Genomic DNA, 24,723 nt, shown 5'->3' on the forward strand with positions numbered 1-24,723 from the left:
AAAGTATGGTAGATGGACTTTCACTACATCAGAATGCTTCTGGGCAAAAATAAGCTCCTTTGTTTTCTTTCCCTAAAATTGCAAATGCTGTGTAGACAATATAACAGTGACAGTTTGGAAAAAGCTATCCAAGGACATTTTGGATCACATGTTGTTAGTTTTTCCCCACACACAAACCTTAGAGTCACCTTTTCCCTTTCCTCTCTGTAATTGCTCAGGGATTCTGGGGGTTGGAACATGATGGCACCAATTACACATTTTTGTTGAGGAGATCAGAGCTGCCATATGGGAAGGAGTTATTGAGGGGTTCTTGAGGCAAACTGCTGCTCAGAGCAGGAGGAGTTCTTCAGAGCACATAGGAGTGGGGATGATGAAGTTTGAGTCTGGGACTACAGTGGAGCACCAAAGGGAGGTTGAAGGCAAGGTGCAACCTTGATGGAGCAAGCCTTCTGACAGTAATGTTTCCTGTTCATCATCTTCATTAGCTAATTCTGCATTTCCCTGTTCATGTCTGTGGTTTGCTAGGTCCCAGTGATCCCCTTCTCTGCTGGTCCTCTGGTCAGAGCAAGCTCCTTCTCTGGGGCTGAAGAAAAACATTCTGTACCAGCTCTTTGTCCACAGGTAAGCCCTTCCTCTTTGTCTTTTTATCCTTTTCCTTCTCATCCTTGACAGGTCTTCCCCAACCCCAACCCCAACCCTGCCAACACATGAGTCATGTTTCCTTATTTCTCAGAGATCCCCCAAAGTCAGTGAATATTTCTTCACTTGTTCTTTATTCTGCACTCACAATTTTGCCAAATTCGTGGTGATGGATGCCTCAGGTGAGTGCTCTGTTAAGGGAAGAAAAGTTACAAGTAGGCATTATTCCATGGTAGCAAATAATTTTCCCCCTTCTCCCATGCCCCACCTCCAGTTTAAAGATGTGATTCTCTGAGTCTCATCTCAGTCTTATTGGTAGGCACCCATCAATTCCCTGGATCATGGTACACATAAAAGGTCTAGTTAGATACCTGATGAATCTGTTTGTGGCTGACAAGACCAATGCAAGAGTGACAAAGCTTATTACAACTTTCACAGATCCATATGTTATCTAAGTTGCAGTTGGATGTTCCCTCCAAATCGGACAGGATTCTATGCGCTCTTACCAGGTTTCTACATTGGTGTTGAATGACTTCATATCATTTTTGCACATATAGTGATACTCCCATAGAGGGTGCCTCTTTCTAGAGCCATCTCAAATATTACTATACAAAATATGTTGGGGGATATGGTTTTGTCCCATTCTCCTGATGTAGCCGATCCGTTGCAACCTTTTCTTCTTGATAGTGGTTTCTAAGTGTGTCAGTCCTGCATGCTCCAGTACCTCTGTGTTTGGTATTCTGTCTTTCCACTTCATTTTTAGGATCTTATGCAGACATCTTATGTGGAAGCTGTTTAATTTCCTGATATGCCTAGCATATGTAATCCATGTGTCGAAACCATAAAGCAGAGGTGACTGCATACTAGTCTTGTAAATTCGCACCTCCACCTTAACTAATAGTTTGCTGTTTTTCCATGCATGTTTCTATAATAGCCCCAAATTCTTAGCTGCTTTTCCTATTCTGTTAGTCAGTTCAGTCTGAAGATTAAGTTCCTGCTGTAGAACCCAGGTAGCAAAAACTGTCAAAGACACCATGAGATTTATCATATAGATTGATGTCAGGTATTGGTTCTTTCAATCCTTGGTACATGATCACAGTCTGCTTGAAAGTAATTGCCATCCCAAAGCATGTACATGATTCAGAAAATCTGCCCAGATGCTGAAAATATTTAGTTGTTTTTCTGCTTTTTCTTCTATGTGCTTTGGATTTTAATGCAAGGAGCTTGTGTCTAACTTATGTGTTTATTGGTAGCAGGAGACCTATCTGACTGTTTGCTGCACAGGGCATATTAGATTGCATTTGTCTTTCATAGGTTAGAGGTCATGGGACAAGCAAGGCCTTGTTACAAAATTCACTGCATAATGCTCTGAATGAATACAATGTATATGCATATGCAGTGCATGGACAGGGTGGGTCTGAGGGGTTCAGGTTAGTACCTGCATATCTGCATTTGGAGGCAGCTATGATGTTGGAAGATCCATATTACCAAACAGCAAAGATGTCACCTATTCATGAAGGAAAGCTAGATATGCCTTGATATTAACCCCTATGGTCCTTTCACAACATTCTCTTTGACTGGAAGAAGAGATCCACCTATTAATAAATGAGACACACCCAGGCTCTGCAGTGCTGCTGGCAGTCTGAGTGGTTTCAAGGAACAATAGCCAGTAGCTGCCAGGAAGAGTGAGGACTCAATGTCCAGTTCTGTCCCTGCGTACTTGGATTTAAAGACCTCCTGGCTGTTAAGTGCATCTTCATGCATCACAAAATCCTGTCTAGTGTGTAACAGTATGGATAGGTGGCTCAAGCAGTGGCAGAGGTCCAATGTTTGTCATTTGCATTTTTATAAGCCATCTTTACATCCTTCATTTTGAAGTGGCATTAGATGAGATTATGGATGTTGCCCTGCTTGGTGATTATTACTTCAAAAATATCTGTGTTCTGATGTCTGAACTCCAAGGATACTTGATCCTTCCCTGCCTCTCCAAAGGGCAAGGAGCACAGCGCCAGCTGGACATATGACAAGGGGGCTTGGCCAAGGCTAGAACAAAAATGCTAAGTATGCTGACTCCAGGACCAGATAAGCAAAAATGGCCTGAACCTGGCTGCACAGTAGTATTTATACAGGGAGTTGACATCTTGGTAACTATGGCCTCAGAGCAGGTAAAGGCACACAGGTAAGCAGCCCAGCCAGGCCTGACTGGGTACAAAGCAGACTAGGAAGGCAGCTGGAGGAATGCCGGAAGAGCTTGCTGTGGAGACAGGACCTAGAGAAATACTACTATAATGTAACTTCCTTCAAGGCAGCTCTACCACTCCTTTTAATATAAATAAAACACCACAGTAAATTGCCAGTCACTTTGTAATCAGGAATGCCTTGTGTGGGTACAGATCTCTTTACATTAATGCAACTTGGTTTAGTATGAAGTAAACACTGTCATGTGGACCAGCTGTAAGATTTTTATTATTTTTAATCTTGAAGACAATAATGAGATGAAAGGAAAAGAAAGAAACCATATCTGGAAATGAAGACGAAAGCAAAAAAGACAGGAAGTGGCCTTGCAGCAGTGCTCTCAAAACTGCCCTAATTCAGTCAAATGTGTATCCTGTGGAATGACTATAAGGTAAATCCATAAATTAATGGGAAAGAAGAATTACTTTTGGAGCATTATGTTTTTTGGGCAACTTTTGCAGCTCAAACTGAGACTTTGGGGAAATATACTGCTAGCACTGCCTGAGTTACCTAATTTAAAGCTAACTGGGGATGGCTACATAACCTACATACAGTCACAGCTGTGACTGAACTGAACTATGTAGCAGATAGATGTGTGTCTGTCACCACCGCTCCCACCACCACCTTAGATTTCATTATAATCTACAACAGGGAGAAAATAATTGAAACATAAGTTTCAGTATCCCTTCCAAAATGTCTTAGTGCTATAATTTTGGCTGTTGTGTCCATATAAATATTCCATTCCTATTTTTTAATTTTGCTAAATCTTTCACCTCAGTAACTTCCAATGGCAAGGAGTGCCAGTTGTATTATACTCTGCATGAAATGTTTTTTCTAAAAACAGTTTTGAAGTTGCTAACATTTAATTTAATTATGTATCAGAGAATATTAGTATGTATATTTAAGCATTGGGACCTAGGAACTTCACATTATTGCTAAGGAACAGGGATATGTATGAACTAGGATGTAGGATGCCCTCAGGCAATGCTAGAGCCTCCCCTCTCATTGTTGGCCTGCCATCTGTATATCTAGAGCCAGCCTAGGAAGTAAACCAAGAAGTGCTACTTCAGGACAAAGAGAAACGGCTGACAAAATGATGCTAATATTTTAGGGATGAAACAAGCAAGCTTGTATAAGACACGTAAGGTCTACTGCCCTAAAGGATGATAGTTTGTTTATTATTAATTATGATTAAAGAAATAATTTATTTTAGGCCAAATTATGCACTTAGATAAACATCAATAAGAGCTGTCTTTATGTACTTGATTGTGAAATTTGGCTTTTATCACAGCTTTTTCTAATATATGAAGTCCCTCAGAAAAGGCTGAGGGCTTGCTGAAGCCTGCTCTTGGGAACATCTACATATCCACCTGCAATTTTTACCCATGTCCTCCTTCCCCTACTCCTACTCTTCCTTTCATTATGTTGCGTGTTGTTATTTCAGGTGTTCATTCTTTGGGATGGGGCTATATCATGCTACAGTGACACCTTGATTAGGGGCTCTGGGTATTAACAAAAATAAATAATATCAGTTTGCATAAAAGAGAAGAGACTACAATTAGGTATTTACTGAACAATAGAGAGAGGTAGTTGGTTGTGTTAGTGTGAAGTCAGGCAGAAGGTAAAGCACGGTGGCACCTCTACTAACTGGTTCAGAGAAGTATAAGTTTTCATAGGTAATGGCCTAATTCAGATGCTATGAAAATGCAACCCTTCACCTAGGAAATGGATGGCAGTAATAAGGATTTAGTTCAATTTAGAGGACTTTATATCTCAGCTTGAGCACAAACCCAGAAATTTGGGAAAATAAATGCCACCTGTGTATTCACCAGCATCTGACAAAGTATGTTGTCACCTGTATGAAAACTCATGCCTCTGAAACAGTTAGTCTCTAAGGTGCCACGGTCCCCTGATTTTTACCTACCAATATAGCTTCAGTGGCAAAACTAGTACAATCTTGTTGGGGAGTGCATTCTTCCTCCTTGATAGTACCCCAATAGAAAGCAGTTACCAAAAATGGGGAAGGGGATTAGAGAAGTATGATATTGGGTTCCTCTACACCAGAAGTGACCAAGGTACAGCCCGCAGGCAAGGTCTGAGCTGTGGAGTCTTGTCATCTGGCTCCACAGGCCAAATGGTGCAGCTCCATCTGCCAGCTTGAGGGCAGCAGACTGGCCCCATATGCCCTTCATCTGGCCTGAAGACCAACCCTGCATATCACTTTTCTGGTCTGCAGGGCCAGTTGATTTGAACACCAGTCTTTACATTAGCCAGCATAGATGAGTCTTAACTAAATACACTCTATACAAGTTCCTAGTAAGAATTCTGCCTGAGTCAAATTGCAACACAGCCCTCAGCTCTAGTTTAGTTTGAGTTGTGGTTTAAAAGTCACAGTCTTGTCCTGTTAAGGTAACGTGGTAAGCATGTTTGAAGAGGCAAGGTGTCCTTCCGGCTAAAAAGCAAGTTTAATAAATCAGTCTTTGGGCAATCACTGAGCAGGATGGAAGTAATAATTCATTTCTGAATTCTGCATATCTGGAATTACATCATTAAGTTTGCTCTAATTGCACCATATTTAAAATAAAACTGTTGAGAAAAGAGTTACACCCAGTTTTTGGTTTGCCCATAAAAGAAACTAAAACTGAAATCTAGGTGGACAAAGCATACTTTTAAATTTCACCCAGACTAAAACATGAACCCCTGTGTAGGTCAGGAACATAAAACAGGTAATAGTAAAAGCAGCTCTAACACTGAAATTAACATTTTTCTTGATGTGCATGATTATCTTCTCATTTACATAGGGTTGTAAAATGGTATCACACTGATGTAAATAGAAGGATGTTTTGGATTATTGTAATTAGAGAAGTGCTAAACCCAACCCCCCAAATTTAACAAGAGGGATAGGTTCTGAATGTATTTATACCTGTGTATATCTAATCTAATTTAACTGAATGCAGTGAAGTTTCTCTGAATTCACATTGTGGAACAGATCAGAAATGGCTTTTAAAATAAGCACTCATTAATGAAACTTCATTATATTTAGTGTATCTTGGCATAACTCCAAGACAGAAAATTAAATATCTTATGTCTGGCTGATTTCTGCTAGAATACAACCACAGTAACAGCAGTCTGCACTCCAAAGTAGTTTTGCATGTGACCTTTTTCCTTTCTTCATATATCCAGCCAGGTCAGCTTAGGTTAGTAACAATGTTTCTGTTTTTGACAGTCATTAATGTCACCATTCATTTTCAAAAGAATTGAAACCAAAGGGTGTTTTTACACGTGCTTCCGGGGTAGGAGGGACGTTTTAATTAGAATGGCTCTGAGAGCATCTCTAATTAAAGCGCCTGGAGTGTCTCATATATCAGCATCCCTGAGTTTCAAAATGGTGGTGGGAGTACTTTATGTAACACTCTCAAGAGTTAACTAGAGCAAGCTTTAGTTAAAGTGTCCCCACCACCGTTTTGAAGTGCAGGGATGCAGATACATGAGATGTGAAGGCTAGCTGGAACGTAGTAATTACCATGCTCTAGCAGATTTGATTAATCAAGTTTGCTCCAACACACTGTAGTTACAGGGCGGTGGAACAGTCTCCGAGCTCATGTACAGATACTCAAAGGTATTGATTTCATTAAAAAAAAAAGATCAAGTGCACTTGCACAAAGATTGACTGATATCAATTCTACTTCCTAAATGATGACAATTGGTTAAATGTGGCCACAAAGTCAACAGACCAATCTATGTCTAACTTGTCCCTCAGCAATTCCATTGACTTCTGAGAAATTAAATGGCCATACTTTTTGGTCCCCACAAAACTAGTCTGAGGGTGTTCTTGACACAGACAATTCAAAAGTTGTGGGTCAGAACTCTGTATCAGCTTGAGTCCTCTCTTTCTCACACTCTAGTATTTCAAAAGAATCCTAAAGCTGAGCTAAAGGGTCAGATGGGGAGTCTCCCAGTGGTATGAAGCCAGCATAAACAGCTGGTTTTGTGCCAACTAATCAATTGATCAATCACAAATGTAAGTTACACTTCAAAGCTGACAGAAATCGTTTCTCTTTCAAGTCCAACATTTTTTGCAGTTCTATTTGAAATAACCAGCATAAACTGGTTTGGATTGCAAACTATTGGGGCAGGATTGTCTTTCTAATGTTTGTACCTAACAATACGGCCCAGTTTTAGTTACAGCTTTTGGGTTCTACCCTAGTAATCAACAGGCACGTCTACATCAGACATTTACTGTGAAGTTGCCTGCAGCAAATATCTCACATCTACATGTGCAATGCTATTAAGCTGCAGGAAAATAATAAACTCTACAGCAGGGTAGTGCCTTGTAAATACAAGTACTGTCCTACTGAAGAGTTATTTAGTGCACAGTAACACATGTGTAGACCCGGGAGTAAATTGTAGCCGGTCAGCCCAGCAGCAGGGAGCCACACCCTTGCCTGCTGCTTAGCCACATGGCTCAGCAACTGCAGGAGCGTCATGGCCAGGCCAGCTCCTAAGCTCCCCAACAGAGCAACCCACTGCCTGGGCCTAACAACTGATGCCCAGGAAAAAGCCAACCTATTAAATGGGTACTTTGCATCGGTCTTTCATCAGTCCCATGGGACACCCATCCCCACTACGGGACAGGGAGGTCTGGGTAAGGAAGATCCCCTGCCCTCCATTAATGCTGACCTCGTGAAGGAACATCTTAAGAAGCTGGATACCTTCAAGTCAGCTGGCCCTGACAATCTACACCCCAGCATACTCAAGGAGCTGGTGAGCATCATAGCCCAGCCCCTGGCACCGATCTTTGAAAATTCCCGGTGCCTGGTGAAGTGCCCGAAGACTGGAAGAAGGCCAGTGTGGTGCCTATCTTCAAGAAAGGGAGGAAAGTGGATCCAGCTAACTATAGGCCCATTAGCCTGACTTCTATCCTGGGGAAGATCTTACAAAAGTTTATTAAAAAGGCCATCCTTAATGGACTGGCTGACGCCAACATCATAAGGGATAGCCAGCATGGATTTGTTGCGGGTAGGTCTTGCTTGACCAATCTCATTTCCTTCTATGACCAGGTGACCTATCACCTGGACAAGGGAGAAGAGATTGATGTCATATATCTTGACTTCAAAAAAACCTTCGATCTAGTATCCTATGATCACCTCTTGGCGAAACTGGCCAGTTATGGCCTTGGGTCCACCACAATCCACTGGCTGGGAAATTGGCTCCGTGGTCAGATCCAGAGGGTTGTAATTAATGGCAGTCACTCATCATGGTGTCCTGTGACCAGTGGGGTCCTCCAAGGCTCTGTGCTTGGACCCATATTGTTTAACATTGTTGCAGGGCAGTGGAGTGCCCTGTTCCTAAAGAAGGACAGGTGTGGGTTGCCGGGACAACCCCAGAGGTCACCTGACCAGAAGGGGGCAGGGCCTGGCCTTTATAAACAGCCTAGGTGGAGGCCAAGGGGCAGTTCCCTTCTGGCAGCTGTGAAGGAGAGAGCTCTGCCAGGAGTAGGCAGAGGTGGGAGGCCTGATGACCGGAGCAGTTCATGGGGTGAAAATACCAGGCAGAGGAGCCCTGGCAGAGATGGAAATAATGATGAGCCAGAGGGCTTTGGGTTTATGTTTAAGCCAGGAGGCTAGAGTTTGAGTTGGGGCCGATTGGCTGAGGGTTTTTGTTTGTTGTTACACCGGAGGGCCAGGTGAGGCTGTAGGGGTTGGAGGAGGCCTCATGGGAGCTCCCCAGTAGCCTGGGGGTTCCTGGCACCAGAGAGGGTGCTGTGTTTTGGGGGTTGCATAGACCCCGGCCCAGTGGGGCTGTGTTGTGTGGGACGAGGAGCCCAGTGCGGGTGAATGACCCAAGAAGGTGGGTCTGGGGGCCAGGCACGGCTACAGCCCCCTGAGCCCCAATCACGGGAATCGTGAGGCTAGGCCCCAGGGGAGGGCGAGAGCAGTGCAGTGAGCCCCAGGGAGGGCAAGAGCATCATGGTGAGCCCCAGGGAGGGCGACTGTATAGCCCCAGGGAAGACAACTGCAAAGTATTGGGATAAGCCCCAGGGAGGACGACGGCATAGTATTGGGATAAGTCCCAGGGAGGGCGCACATAGGCCCAGTGCGGGTGCAAGAAGAAGCCCGGAGAGGGTGAGAGACTGAGTAGAAGCCCCAGGGAGGCCATACGGGAACAAGGAGCCCCAGGGAGGGCATACTGAGAAGCCCCAGGAGGAGGCGAGCGCACAGAGAAGTCCCAGGAGGGGTGAGCACACAGAGAAGCCCCAGGAGGGGGCGAGGGCTCAGCAGGGCTAGCGTAACAAGGGTAGTTAGACCTAACAACGTCTGGGACATCCGAGAGGCTTGGGGCATGGTATAAGGGGAGGTAGGAGCCACGTGTAGCCCTGTGGCAGGAGTGCACAGAATCAGCAGTAGACGGGGTACCTGCGGGAGTATGCCCAAAGGGTACCGTGTCCAAGGGGGAAAAAGGCAGCCTCCCTTACAATACTTTCACCATCAAAGTCGTGGCGGGCGAGATAATGAGGGTGCATGGACACCCACTTGGCTCGGTAGGGGGCGCCGGGAGACATCACGGCCGCTTCTAGGTCCCCGCCCTGTGACAAACATCTTCATTAATGATGTGGACATTGGAGTCAGGAGTGGACTGGTCAAGTTTGCTGATGACACCAAACTTTGAGGCCAAGCATCCACGCCAGAAGACAAGCAGGTGATCCAGGCTGACCTGGACAGGCTCAGCAAATGGGCGGACGAGAACCTGATGGTGTTTAACACCGAAAAATGCAAGGTTTTCCACCTTGGGAAGAAAAACCTGCAGCTTCCTTATAGGCTCGGCAGTGCTATGCTGGCTAGCACTACGGAAGAAAGAGACTTGGGGGTCATCATTGACCACAAGATGAACATGAGCCTGCAATGTGATGCTGCAGCAACTAAAGCGACCAAAACACTGGCTTGCATCCATAGATGCTTCTCAAGCAAATCCCAGGATGTCCTTCTCCCCCTGTACTTGGGCTTGGTGAGGCCACAGCTGGAGTATTGCATCCAGTTTTGGGCTCCACAATTCAAAAAGGATGTGGAGAAGCTTGAGAGAGTTCAGAGAAGAGCCACGCACATGATCAGAGGTCAGGAAAGCAGACCTTACAACGACAGGCTGAAAGCCATGGGACTCTTTAGCCGGGAAAAGGGCAGGCTCAGGGGTGATCTGATGGCCACCTATAAGTTTATCAGAGGTGTTCACCAGAATCTGGGGGAAGGATTGTTCACCAGAGCACCCCAAGGGATGACGAGGTCGAATGGTCATAAACTACTGCGAGACCATTTCAGGGTGGACATAAGGAAGAATTTCTTTACTGTCCGAGCCCCCAAGGTCTGGAACAGTCTGCCAGCGGAGGTGGTTCAAGCACCTACTCTGAACACCTTCAAGAGCAAATTGGATGTTTATCTTGCTGGGATCCTATGACCCCAGCTGACTTCCTGCCCTTTGGGCAGGGGGCAGGACTCGATAATCTTCCAAAGTCCCTTCCATCCCTAATGTCTATGAAATCTATGTGCCCCCTTCAATCCCGGAGCTGCCCAGGCCACACTGCTACTACCATCCAGATCGCAGGGCTGACCTTGGCAGCTGCAGCCACATCCTGGAACTCCTGTGGTCTGCTGGGGGGGCGGGGTGAGGTGAGGCAGAGCAGGGCAGGAGCAGTCGTGGCCTAAACTGCTCATCCTTGGATCAGTTTGCTGCTGTCCCAGCCACACATGTAGATGCTGTTCCCAGGAGTAGTATACTGTGAAACAATTTGCTCCACAGTTTATTCAGTCACATTAATTGCATGGTGTGTAGACGTGCCCAATGATAAGTAGGAAATGCTAACATTGTCTATGAATGGCGTCACCCATTCCAGTCATGACTACAACCTAACCACAAGATTTCATAGTTGTTAGGGGCTAGAAGGGACCTTTAGAGATCATCAGGTCCAACCCACCCTGCACTTGGGCAGGAAAGACTGCTGGGATCAGATGACCCCTTTGAAGCAGGGAAAGAGGCACATGTGGGAATGAAAAAATGTTCCCCATGCTGCAAAGTTGCAATACGGGGAGAAAATTAGACCCCTGGATATCCAGGGGTCTAAAAAAAATGCTTTGCAGAAGAGCGAAGCAAGGCACAGTCCCAGAGTAGGGAGTTGCAGGGCTCCAGGAGGCACATACAGGACCTGTGCCTCCTGGAGCCCTGTGACCCACTCTGGTGCAAAGCCGGACTAGCGAGCCACACGGGGCTGGCCCAGGTCCCACCATGTGCCACCCCCCCACCCCCTCCGCAGGCACAGTGGGGCAGAGGCAGGACCTGGCGCAGCGTATGGGGACCACGTGCCATGCCCAGCCAGATCCTGCTGGCCCTAGGGCCCCTTTGCAGCCCGGCCAGGCCGGGCCCTTGGTAACAGGACCCCGCGTGGCATGTGGGGACCGTGTGCTGGGCCCACCCATGTCCTACCACCCTTGGGGCCCATCTGCCACCCAGCTGGGCCGACCCCTTGGTGGCAGGACCCAGTGCAGCACATGGGGACCACATGCCAGGCCCAGCCAGGTCCTGAAGCCCTTGGGCCCCATCTGCTGCCTGGCCGGCCCATTCCCATGGTGGCAGATGGGTCCCACCAGCCTTGGGGCTGTGCCAGGTCCTGCTGCCATGGGCCTGGCCAAGTGGGAGGAGCAGCCCCAGGGCCTGTCTGCTGCCATGGGACTGGCCCAGCCAGGCAGCAGAGGGGCCCCAAGGGTGGCAGGACCTGGCTGGGCCTGGCACACGGTCCCCATGGGCTGCACTGGGTCCTGCCACCAAGGGCTTGGCCCAGCCGGCCAGCAGACAGGCCCCAAGGGCAGCTGGACCTGGCACGTGGTCCTGCCACCATGGCCTGGCTCGGCCGTGTGGCAGACAGGCCCCAAGACCCAGCTGGGCCCAGCACGTGGTCCCTGCATCCTGCTCCAGGTCCTGTCACCATGGCCTGGCCCTGCCGAGGCGCAGAGAGGCCCCAGGTATGGCAGGACCTGGGTGGGCCCGGTGCATGGTCCCCATGTGCCGTGCCAGGTCCTGCTGCCATGGCTCAGAGCACCCCACTCCCACTGCTGCTGCTAAAGGTAAGTTATGGGCCCTGGGCGGGGGGGCTGTGGCTCTCCAGGGTGTCTAGGGCCCTGGGTGGGGGGGCTGTGGCTCTCCAGGGTGCCTGGGACCCTGGGCAGGAGGGCTGTGGCCTCCAGGGTGCCTGGGACCCTGGGCAGGAGGGCTGTGGCCTCCAGGGTGCCTGGGACCCTGGGTGGGGGGGCTGTGGCCCTCCAGGGGGAGCTGGGACTCTGGGTGAGGGGGCGCTGTGGCCCTCCAGGGTGCCTGGAGCCCTGGATGGGGGGGCTGTGGCCCTCCAGGGGGAGCTGGGGCCCTGTGGGGGGGAAGGTATTCCATGTGCTGTGTGGGGGGTCTGCACACTGTGGGGGCCATGGGACCCACCCCTCCTGAACAGCCCCCCCCACAAGGTCCCCCACACCCACAGTCCCCCCAGCAATTGCCCCACACCTACCCACACACCAACCCACATCCCTCCACACACACACCCCCACCTTCCCCCACACCCCTTCCCACCCCCTTCCTGCAAACGTCACATCACACCATCACACACCCATCATGTGCAAAGAAAACCAAAAGTACACATCAACACATACAGGTTTTTAGAACTGATTTTATCATGGTGATAGAGACACTGGTAGGCTTCCACATTGCCTTAACATTGTAAATATACCAGTAGTGCATTGTCCAACTGACCGCTCTCTCGCTTTCACGCTCTCTCTCTCTCTCTAGATATATGTGCGTGTGCGTAGAGTGGTCTTTTGTTTTAATTGTGGAAAAACATGGATTTTGGGGTATTTTTAAAAATGGATTTGGGATGCTGCTGCAGCAGTCCAGCTGGCACAAGGTAGTGTCCCCAGGTACCAAGCAGCCAGGCCCCAGAAGCTCCTGAGAGGGAGTAGGCCTGAGCTGCTTGCCAGGGCAACTTTTTGTATGGATGGGTCCAGGACGGGGCGTCTTTTTATACTGCTGGGGACAGCACTGGTGCTGGCCCCAGGCTCTAGCTCCCCCTGGCTGCAGATCTGGGAGGAGCCAGGCAGGGTTATTTTGCCCAAGTGGCACAATTTGCTCCACAACGATGCATGTCCCAGCATGTGCACCAAAGCAAAAAGCCCCGGCTCAAGTTTGCACCACTTCTATTTGAGCTGCTGCAAGCACATGGGATTGCTTGTGTGGACACACCCTCTGAGTCTTCTCTTCTCCAGCCTGAACAGTTCCAAGTCTTTCAGCCTCTCCTCATGTGACCTGGTTTCTTGGCCTCCATTCATGTGCATGGCCCTCCTTTGGACTTTCTCAAGCTTCTCCACATCCTTCCTGCAGTGTGGCGCCTGGACCTGAATGCAGTACTCCAGTTGTGGTCTTACCAAGGCCAAGTAAAGTTGGTGGACATATTTCCACAAGCAGTTAGTCAAAAATCACAAGGTTTAATGTAATATATCTGTGTATATATGCATGTGTTTATGTATATACAAGTACAAACACACACACATTTGTTATGTACCTCTTGATGGAAGAGTTCAAACAATTTGCCATAGTATTTATGGCAACAAACATTAAGATTTTATTATAGTGTCAAATGATACCACTCACTATGGACAAGGCTGCAAAAAGGTTTTCATTATAACCCCAACATATTCAGAGAACAAAGTCAGAAACTAAATAGCATCAACATCTTTTAAATTGTAGAGTTGCTTAGATGTTTCTTAGGAAATACAATTGTGCTGAGAATAAAAGGTATTTTCTAAACAATGTTAAACTCTTTGAAAAGACCTACAGTTTTTTCTAAAATCCTTTTTTGCTAAAATACTTATGAGAAAGGAAAGAGACTGCAAGAAATCCCCTATTATTATGTGTTCCTTTGTTCCAATACAGTCATATCATTGGTAATAGATGCCTGTCTCATGACTAGAAATGGACCAGCCCATTACTATCTACCAGTGCATTTGGCTTGTAAACAATAGTAGGAACCTAACCCATAGAAAATATCTCCCCCTTGTCAGCCTGCCACATTGTTTGAGCTGGGAAAGCTAGGAAAACAAACAGCAACGTTGCTTAAAAATAAGAGTGTGCTTTCCCTCCCTTGAATTTTCCACTAAGGGCTGACTTTGTCATTTTGGCACATCTTTTGAGATGTGTACAATAATATTTAGCTCTCAGACAATGTTTTTCATATTAGCAGTGATTTACAATTCTAGGACAGATTCAGAAAGACTGGTACACAGAAGTGCAAATTACATTCCTCTGCACTGGATATCAGTGTTTCTACCATACTGTGCTAAGGGAATTTACTGCTGTGGAAGACAGACTTTATTGCTATCCTAGCCCTTTCTCAGAGTTAACTTGATTCATATTTTATTTACCCATGGCGTCTCCACTGACTTCTTCAAGGATACACTGGGGATGTATTTAGCATTTTTTGTCTTTATTTTTACCACAATAAAGTCTTCACAAGTATTTACTCAACTCTCAAACAAACAGCATAACTATTTCACTTTGAAAAGTGCATATACCATTGATGTGCTGAAAAGACAGTGAAATCATGACATTGTTAAGTGCGGAGTTCTTTGAAACATTGCATAAGAATAAGCAAATTGGCAGAGGGATCCATGCCTTTAATAAAATGTGAACATCCGATCAGTGTGTTCTTATCATTAAATATATATGAAAATATTTTTTATTTCTTCAATGAGTTGCTCAAAAAGGAATCTTACAAAAAGTGGAAAGTTGGTTATATTACTGGAAAGAGTATAAGAATATTGCATGGGCATGCACAGAAAAAATTAGGAAGGCCAAGGAACAACTTGAGATGCAGCTGGCAAGAGACATAAAAGGCAATAAAACGGGATTCTATAAAGTATGTTAAAAGTAAGAGGTAGACTTAAGAAGCCATTAAGTTCTTTACAGAATGTGGAAAGTAACTTAGTTACAGATAATGCAGAGACGACTGAATATTTAATGCTTTTTTCACTTCAGTCTGCCAAATAGGGTGATGAGAATCCCATTCTCAGATGATGAGAATGGTTGCAGAAAAGATAGGGATGAAGACAAACAGCCTGGGGAGTGTAAGATGAGGAGGGCGTAGGACCTAAATCTCCCATTTCATGTGTGAGAACACTAATCTCTAATCATTCTACCACTCACAATCCTGAGAAAAAGGCTCTGAGTTCTGGGTCCTGAGTAGATGGATTCACCCAATCTGTAGTCCTGAGGCAGATATCTAATCTCCAGAGAGGGATGAGATTTCAGACATGCCCCTGGCTATCTGCTCAGCATGCAGGTTTTTGTGGATTGCCCTTTGACTGGATAGAGAACTTAGATGCCTAAATCCATTTCCTTACATCACCTTGCTGGGGTCAAGAAACCACAGGTGACTAGTAGATGGAACATGGGGGGGCATGTGCTTCCCCCCCACCCCCCTGTGATTGGCCCCCAACTCAACACTGCTCAGGATGGGGCAGTTTTTTTGCCACACAAGCCAGTGGTGTGTTGGGAAGGGGTGGGGAGGGGAGCACTAAGCCATGGCCCAGAAGTATAGGAGTGGATATGGGGGTTTGCCCCCTCCGCAAAAAAATTGTGCTCCCCCCACCAGACTCAGGAGGCACCAGTCATCCCTGCAAGCAACTAACTTTTAGGCCTTTCAGTGACTAAATTGGAGATGTCTGAGCCTCTTTGGTATTCCTAGTCTTGTCTCTCAGACCCACCATTCCTCTGGTCACCCTCATTGCCCTTTACTGCACCTGTTCCAGTGTGAATTAATCTTTCCTGAATATGCGTAGCCAGAATTCTACAAAATATTTCAAATAAGATCTTGCCAGTGCCTTGTACAATTACATTAATCATTCCATATCTACTGAAATACCTTGCCATAAACGAATTGTCTTTTTCATGACCACAGTACACTTCTGCCAATCCTGTGTTTGACTAGTACAGGTTTCCCTCGCTTTATGCAGGTTCTGTATGTGCAAATTTACTCTTATGTGATGACCCTTTTATACCAAAAATTCATTTAATGCAAGGTAAATTCACTCTTATGTGATTGGGGTGGTGGAAGTCCGCAGTCAGCTGCTTTGTGCAGTGCATTGTGGCAGTGACATGCACCAAAATATAGTCTCCTGTGTGGATCTGTGCTCCTCACTCATTGTCTGTGACACGTGTTTCTGTAGTTGCCATCCCCATTATGATAGTTCCCTGTGCTTGTGTGTACTGTCTGCTTTTGGTGAGTATCAAAATTGTCTTGTAAAGTGGTAGAAATGGTCTGGAGGTCACTACAGTCAAGGTCTTGGAACATACCCCTATTTGTTACATTGTGAAGTAGGTTCCCTTTATGCGAATTCAAGGTTTTCCTCAGTTTATGCTATACATGCGTTCCTGAAAAATAGTGCAGAACTCAAATTCACATAAAGGGAACCCACTTCACAATGTAAAAAATATGGATATGTTCCAAGACTGTACTGACCCCCTTGACTATACTGATGGGACATTGTGCCACTCCTGAGGCGGCTGCAGCTCCAGAAGCACAGGCACCAGCTGCCCTGAGCAGCAGCTGCAGGTGCTGCTACCAGGCAACTTCATGGCTTTCAGCTCCCGAGGCACTGTGCTGATGGGGCCAGCCCTGCAGCCTGGCCCAGGCACCACCACTTGGCTCAGCCTCCCCAAATAATTTTTTCTTCCTCTGCTTATGGTGTCACTCCCACAATGCACTGCACAAAGCAGCTGACTGCAGGCTTCCACCACACTGATCGCATAAGAATGAATTTATCTCGCATATAACAAAATTTTGGTGTAAACAGGGTCATCGCATAAGAGTGAATTTGCACATACAGAACCCACATAAAGCGAGGGAAACCTGTATATGCGAATCTTTCCCCTTTTCTGTTGTCCAGCTGGTGAGTCCCCAGTTTATTGCAGAGGTTCTGGTTAATAATCACTAAGTGCATTACCTTAGGCTTTGTACTATTAAATGTTATACCATTCCTTCAGATCACAAGATCATTTTTTTCTTCTTTATGATATCCCAATCCTATTCTATGGGCATGTCTACACATGCTGATTTAAGGTGCATTAGCCATTTTTAAGGTGCGTTAAGAGCTCAGGTCTACATGTGCACACCCTTAATGTGACTTAAAAATGGTGATTTTAGGCTATTTGTTCCTGAATTTGATACATGCAAAACCAGGTATCAAATTTAGGCATGAATAGCTAAAGTGCCTTAATGCACATGTAGATGTGTTAAAGCACATTAATGCTGTGTATGCTGCCTGACTTGGGACTAACTTCAGTCCCAAGTCAGTCCACACACCACATTAATGTGCCTTAGTGCGTGCATGTGTAGTTGCGTGCCTAAGTCACCTTAATTCGCATTAGGTAAATGTGCATTAAGTTTAGGTGCGCATAAAAGCATGTGTAGATATGCCCTATATGAACAGTACCTTTTAGCTGTGTGTCACATGACAGGTTTTTTAGCATAGTCTTATTTTTGTGCCCAGATTATTAATAGTTCTCTTTATAGCACAAACTACTGCTATTGCTTCTTTATACTATTCCTAGCCCACCTTATGATTCTTTTAATAATTCCCATCTTAATAATTTACCATGTGACACCATGTCATGTGCTTTACTAAAATGCAGGGGTATAGGCAGAGATAACAACTGTATTGGTATCAAAGGACACTAATACAGATTCAACTGTTCAATCTGTGTGGGTGTGTCCAAATAACCATGCACATACACTATGCAGTGCTGGTGACCCAACTGCAGTACTGCACACCGCATACACTGCACATGTAGACATTCCCCACACTGCTCATTTTCAGTGCCAGGGGAAGGGGATTGACACTGGGAGATCTTGGTGTCAAAAAACCCCATGCCTAAAAAAAGTGGACCAATACACATGGTGGCAGCACATGCTGCTCAAAAGCAAAGCCTGACCTGACAGAGCCACATTCCAGCTGCCAGCCAGGCTCCATGCTGCAGGATCACACATGACTGTAGCCACTGGAGGCCCCCAGGACTCCAGGTAGGGCTGCTGGAACCAGCCCAGGTGCTGGCCCCAGCCTTCTCTACCCCACCCAGGGCAACATACTGTGCACCAGAGCACATATGCACAGGGGTTCCCTGGGGACAAGTGTGCTGCTACTATTTGTCCCCAGGGAAATTCTCACTCATGGGGATGCATCCCATGATTCTGTAGTGATATAGCAAAGCTGCTCCAACTGCTCTGTTTCAGCCAGAGTCAAAGGTAGGACACTTAAGGTCACGTGTAATGCAGGATCATACACAACAGTTAGATCATACCAGCTGCTTTGCACTCCCAAACAACACTTCCCTTTTGCCTTGTAAAGTGGCTATAAATGTATGTGTGTCCACACCCCAGATAGATTAGATCTGCTGCACTTCCCTTTTTGAGAAGGGTACTTACGTTAGCAAAGAACTGTATCGGGTTAATCTGACAGGATCTGGCTTTGATAAATATTTAATTTTATTCAGTTTTCCAACTACTACCATGTGTGTTTATTATTTCCTTCAAAATGCACTCTCAAGCCCTGCATACAATGTGTCACAGAAATCTAAGCCCTTAGCTGTTGATTTGCAAAACTTTCCAAATTGTGCTTGGAAGCCATTGAGCTTGGAAGCCATTGCTTGCAATGAGTTGGGGGCGGGGGGAGGAAAAGGGGTCTCCAGTCAGTCAGCTAAATTACCTCTGGAGTGTCTTTCATGCATTGTTGCAGGGCACAACCAGCACTGGCAGCTTCACTTAAACAGGCAGCTGTTTCTGCCAGAACATTAATCAAGATTGGTGTTCTTCTGTGTTCTATCCCATCACTGCATTTGTTTGTTTCCACCCCGCTTTTTATAGGTCTCTTCCAATTCTGATACTACAGAAGAGTAACATATACTGTTAAGCAAGTTAAACCCTATTCTGCTGCTTCCTTTACTGAAACACATGGGGACAAATTCTGAAATTCTTAGTCAGGGAAAACCATCCTGTGGATAGATTCCTGAGCTGACCTAGGTAACATCAAAAGAGAGGGCTCAGTACTTCTCACGACCTTTGGCTCACTGACTTCAATCGCAGTTGACTAAAGGTTTTAGTTCCTTTGCAAAATGTACTGTGCAGATTGCATTCTTCTTTGCAAACCTTGCCAGGTTTTATTTCTGCAAGGCCAGCAGCTACACAGCAAGTGAGAAATAAGATGGCATGCTGCAGTTCAGTGGAAACTCAGGCCCATGGTATAGGTTGACAGGTCTGGAAAAAGCATCTTGCATGCAACACTCTCACAGGACACTGGAGAAAGTGACAGATTCCCTGTTGTTTTTCATTAATAGACCCCAGTGTCTGCTATATATTTTTTCTTCAAGCCCCACTGTTGGCTCATGTGGTTTTTAGCCATTGCTCACTACTGAGTGGTTTCTAAGTGGTTAGACCAATGCTCACCATAGAGCCTCTGACAGTCAATCCCAGTCTGTCAGAGGCTCCGCAATTGGGAGTGGCAGGACGCATGTGGCTCGGCTGAGCCATGCCCCCTGCCACCCGGGCTGGGCTGGGAAAGTCGGGTCAGAGCCCATGTGGCTTGTCTAGGAGGTGGGGCAGGGGGTGGGTCATGGGCCAGGGGGCAGGCCAGGCGCAGGGGTTGGGGCCCAGGGGTGTGGGGTGGGGTGAGGGTGGTAGGTCCTGGGGTGCCCTTTACTTACAAAAAGTGATCTTCACCATAAAAAGGTTGGAAACCACTGGGTTAGACAATGGATTTGTATACGTTAGTTTGGATAGAAATTATCCTGCCTTAGGCAGGTTTGGACTAGATGACTTCTCAAGGTCCCTTCCACTCTGTGCCCCAGCCAGCTGGGGAGTGGCACATGGAGAAGGTGGGGGGGTAGCATGGGAGTGCAGGGTGGGGATCCTAGAGCTGCTTGCTCCCATCTCCACACGCTGCAGAACCCCCAGCTCGAGGCACACTGTAGTATCTTGAGATGGGGGAACAGGCAGCCCCAGTCTGCCTGCTTCCCTGTCTCCAAGGCTAGGGACAATCAAAAAGCCTGAGCCTGAATTGATTCAATCTTTGTAGGTTAGTCTAACCTGCAAAGCTTAAACTGATTTGGAGGTGGATAGACATTCCCTTTTCATTCCTGAAATGCAGACACATGCCTACAGAGGCTCAGATTAGAAGCTGGGGGGGCCACTAGAGCAGCCCTTCCTTCCCTTTCACAACACTGAGCTGGGGGGGGAGGGCATGATCAGGCCCCAGCAGGATGCTCTGATTATCCCTGCAGAGAATAACAGTGTTTATCACCCATAACTCGGTGCTTATTACCCCATTAAGAAACCAACAAGGGAACATTACCAGCTACCTGTTGATTCTGCCTTTGTCACAACACAGACCACAGCCAACATGTGGTCTGCTAGCTAATACACAGATACTATTCAGCAAGGCAGAGGGGAGAGGGGAATTCCTGCTTAGTAGGGAGTGTGGGCAGGGGCAAGGAGCCTGCAAGTCTCTGCCAGAGCTGCAGCCAGGGAGCAGAAGGGAGGGGCCAGCTCTGCTGTGAAGCAGAGAGTCCTGCCCAGCCCAGAGAGCATGCTGGGATGCTGGGGGTGTATGGTTTAACTTAAACCAGCAAGGGGTCTGGGACAGACATTGCATAAACTAGTTTGACCCAAATCAGTTAAGTATGATACTACATTCAACCAGGTTTATCTCAAACTGGTTTTAGCCATTTTCAAACTGGTTTATGTGCACTGAACATCTGTTCTATTACAGATTTAAACCATAGTTTCATAGTGCTTAGGGTCAGAAGGGACCTAAACAGATCATCAGGTCTGACCCCCTGCCCTGGGCAGGAACACGTGCCGGGGTCATAGCACCCCAGTAAAATTTCTGTCCAGCCTTCTCTTAAGGACCCCCAAGGTAGGAGAGAGCACCACCTCCCTTGGGAGTCCATTCCAGAGCCTGGCAGTCCTAACTGTAAACTAATGTCTCCTGATAACCAGCCTGAACCTTCTCTCTAACAATTTGTCACCATTATTCCTAATAACACATGGTGGTGCCAGGAGGAACAGAGCCTCACCCAATTCCCGCTGGCCCCCTATGGTGAGTTTGTAAATGGCCACCAGATCCCCTCCCAGCCCTCTCTTGTGGAGGCTGAATAGATCCTCTCAATGCTAGCCATATCCCTCTTGAAGTGCAGTGCCCAGAACTGGATGCAGTATTCCAACTGTGGCCTGACCAATGCTGCATAGAGGGAGAACAACGCTGCATAGATTTCTGTTCACTTAAACTGATTTGTGTGTAATGTCTGTCCATGGCCTGTGTGCCTCAGCATGGGGGCTCCAGTGTGGAGCCCCTGCATGGAGCCCTCAGCTGAGGCACATGGAGGCATGTGAAATCCCCAGCTGGGGCATGGGGACCAGCTGCCTGGGGCACAGGGTGCCTCAAGATGGGAGCTTCATAGTGTGGAAACAGTGTGTCCTGATGCAAATCCCATGAACAAGGACATGCACTGTAGCATAAAGTAGCAGCACAAATTTGTGCCAGTACTATTTGTGCTGCTGCAAACACATGCCCCTGCTCATGTGGACGCAGCCTATGTGTTTGAGTACTCTAAGATAGAGATTATACAGTTTCCCCTTAGTTGAGAACCTTGAGCTTTTTGGCTGTGTCCAGATAAGCAAGCACATGCCTGTTGTGCCATCTCAAAGCAGTTTGAAACACTGCAGGAGGCACACTAGGAACAAAAAAATGGAGCGTGCCCTGAAGCAACCAGAGGTCAGGTCCACCAGAGACATGCTTTAGCACCCAGCCAGAGCATTTCTATGCCTGCTGCATATCCCTGCTGCTCCAGCACACTACCTCAGCATGCTGGAGCAAATAGAAGTGGGGCAAGGCTGGCAGCAGTGGCTTGGACCTAGGCTCTGTCCCCAGTAAGCAGAGGGGAACTGTGTGGACAGGAATGTAGGGATGGGGGGACCTGTGTGGGAGGAGTGGGTCCCATGCCCACCCCCTTAGTGCACAGCCTCTGCCGCCCCTGGTGACAACAGCCAGAAGCAGACTATTGGGGCGCTTATGACTTACTGTAGGAAGAGCCCCCAGCAGCACGTGGTCCTGCCTGAGACCCAGGGGCTTCATGTGGTGCATGGAGTTGGCCCTGTCCACTGGTGCGCACCTTCAGGCAGGAACCAACCAGCTCCTGCTGCCACTCAGGGCTCCCAGCACCACAGGCAGGAGATGTGCACCATCAGGCCAGGCCGCCTTCTGCCTCCATGGAGCTGGCTTGATCCAATGGTACACAGCTCCTGCATGCAGTGCTAGGAGCCCCAGGTCATGGCAGGAACCAGTCCAGTCCTGCCTGAAGATATGCATCAGTGGGCCAGGCCAGCTCCATGCACCACATGTTGCCCCTGGGTCTCAGAAAGCACCACATGCTGCTGGGGGATCTGCCTGCAGTGAGCCATGAGTGCCCCAATGGCTTGTTCCTGCTGGCTGCTGCCACCAAGAGAGGTAGGGGCTGTGCACTATGGGGGCAGGCAGAAGCCCCGCCACTGCCACACAGTCTCCCTGCCCCCACAATCCAGTCTCCCTGCCCTACACAGTCCCCCCCACAATCCACCCAAAACCCCCCCACAATCCATCCACAAACCCCACACCCCCCAAGCCCCCACAAAAGCTCCACATCCCCCCACAAACCCTACACCCCCCACAAACCCTAACAAACTTTACACTCACCCGCTAAACCTCACATCCCCAGCACAAATTTCACACTCTGCATGCCTAGCTGCCAGACAGGATGAGTCCTACCAGTGGGAGCTGTGGCTGCAGGGCAACTGACACTCTGCAGCCCTGCCCCATGCTCATCCCAATGCTGGGACATGTGGCCCCAGCCTGTGGGAGTTCCTGGCCCCAGGAACCACTTGGGAGGTATGATGGGCTGAGGAGAGGGAGAGGTGGAGGTGACAGCAGGGGGGTGTGTGAGGGAGAGATGAGGGTCAGGGATGGGGGAGTGCTCTGGGTAGTAGAGGCCACCAGAGCCGGACTTAGAGACCCCTGCCCTCCTAGAGAAGCTTGTGCAGGGGGAGGCCGGCCTGGAGGGAAAGCGGCTTGCCCAGCCCAGTCCCTGAGCCTCAGTTGAGGGAGCAGAACAGCAAGGGCTGGCAATGCTCAGAGCCACAAAGCAGCAGATGGGACCGCAGTAGATGGACCCATGTCCTGGTGCTGGGACAGAGCTACTGCCAGGAGAGAGTGAGTGGGGACAGGCAGGGGCAAGTGTCATTAGCATGCAAGGGTCATGGGCAGGGGCAGGGCCCTGGCATTGCAGTGGTGCTCAGTGCCCTACATCCTGGTGTGCAAAGGGGGCAGGGGCAGCTTTGATTTTTCTATGTTAAAAAACCAAAAGCAAATGCCAAAGTGTATAGATATTTAGAATTAATGTTATTATGGTAGGCTTCCAAATTGCTTTAAAATTGTAAATATATCAATAAGACGTTGTCCAACTGATCTCTCCATATATAGTGGTATTTCATTTTAATCGTGAAAAAATACAGATTTGGGTTATTTTAATGAGAGAATATGGCGGGGTTTAATCAGAGATTTGCAATTTTTAAACAGGGAACACCAGGATCCCTGCTGGTGAGGCAAGTGACAGGACCCGGTCAGAGGATCCTGGCTAGGGCCAGCACCAGGGACCCAGCTATATAACAGATGAGGTGGCTGTCCTCCTGGCCATTTGGACAGGTCAAAGTGGGCCACCACAACTAGCACATCTTCCAGGTGATAGCTGCCCAGAAAGCAGAGCAGGGGCACCAGAAGACATGACAGTAGTGCTGCATAAAGGCCAACTGTGCAACCATGGCCCACTGGCAGCTGGCCCAGAGGTGCAGGAGGTTCTGCTGCAGTGCCCATATCACAGCTCAGGTGACCATGCAGTCCCTGTCTGGGTGTGGCAGGCACGCAGCCATGGGGCCACAGGTCCAAAGGGGGCAGATGCTGTTGCAGATGGCAGCAGGTCACAGCCAAGCAGCAGCTTCCACTGACAGACTGCTGCAGTGAGTAGAGGGTGCAGGAGCCCCTCTAGGTTAGAGCTGCTTCAGCAGTCCAGCTGGCACAAGGGGCTAGTGTACCCAGATACTAGCTGGCTGGGCCTCAGAATCTCCTAAGGGCAAGTAGCCCTGAGCTGCTCACCAGGGCAGTGTTTTATACTGCTGGGGACAGCACCTGTGCTTTGAGCTACTGCAAGTTTACATGCCTGCATGTGTGGATGCACCCTTTGAGTTTTACTTCCACCTTTGATGTGGTGCTTTCCATTTCCATATCTTCATTCCCATTCCTTTGCCATGCCTTTGCCCTTGTGACCTATATCATCATCATTATTGGAAAGGAAGGCAAGATATTTATTTAGTTTTGGGGTCTGTAGTGCCTTTGGGGTGAGGGCTGCCACCCCAGCACCTGGTCCTCCCCAGTGGTAAAGCCCACCTGCTGTCTCTTTCCCAGCCCCACCTCACCTCCAGTCTCTCACCTACCACAACTTTGATGTTATTTTGCTTCTTGTTGGGAGAGGTGAGCCCTGGGACCAGAAGTAACCTCATTGGTTGTCTTGCCTGCCCAGCCCAGACAGCCCCCCCAACCTGGGGCCTGTGCTCTGCATTCTGGAGAATGCTTCTCCTTTATGGGAGTTCTTCCATAGGCTTCTGAGCATCCATTAGGGATACAGTTGTCACAGCCTTAGTCCCTTTTTTCTCTGGGAATACCTTTGGCTTTGGTTGACTGTTTA

The 24,723-nt window shown here is 47.8% G+C and overlaps 1 long non-coding RNA gene across 1 annotated transcript in view; it reads left to right on the top strand.

Annotated features, from left to right (window-relative positions):
• LOC149870251 (uncharacterized) overlaps window positions 1-24,723 on the top strand; it is a 38,653-nt gene that overhangs the window by 1,470 nt on the left and 12,460 nt on the right. The window contains exon 2 of the long non-coding RNA XR_016440704.1: window positions 526-621. This is a non-coding gene — a long non-coding RNA (uncharacterized LOC149870251). The remainder of the gene's footprint in view (window positions 1-525; window positions 622-24,723) is intronic.

This window comes from Crocodylus siamensis, chromosome 2 (assembly GCF_052110815.1).
Source record: "Crocodylus siamensis isolate JL-2025a chromosome 2, ASM5211081v1, whole genome shotgun sequence".
In the NCBI taxonomy this organism is placed as follows: Eukaryota; Metazoa; Chordata; order Crocodylia; family Crocodylidae; genus Crocodylus; species Crocodylus siamensis.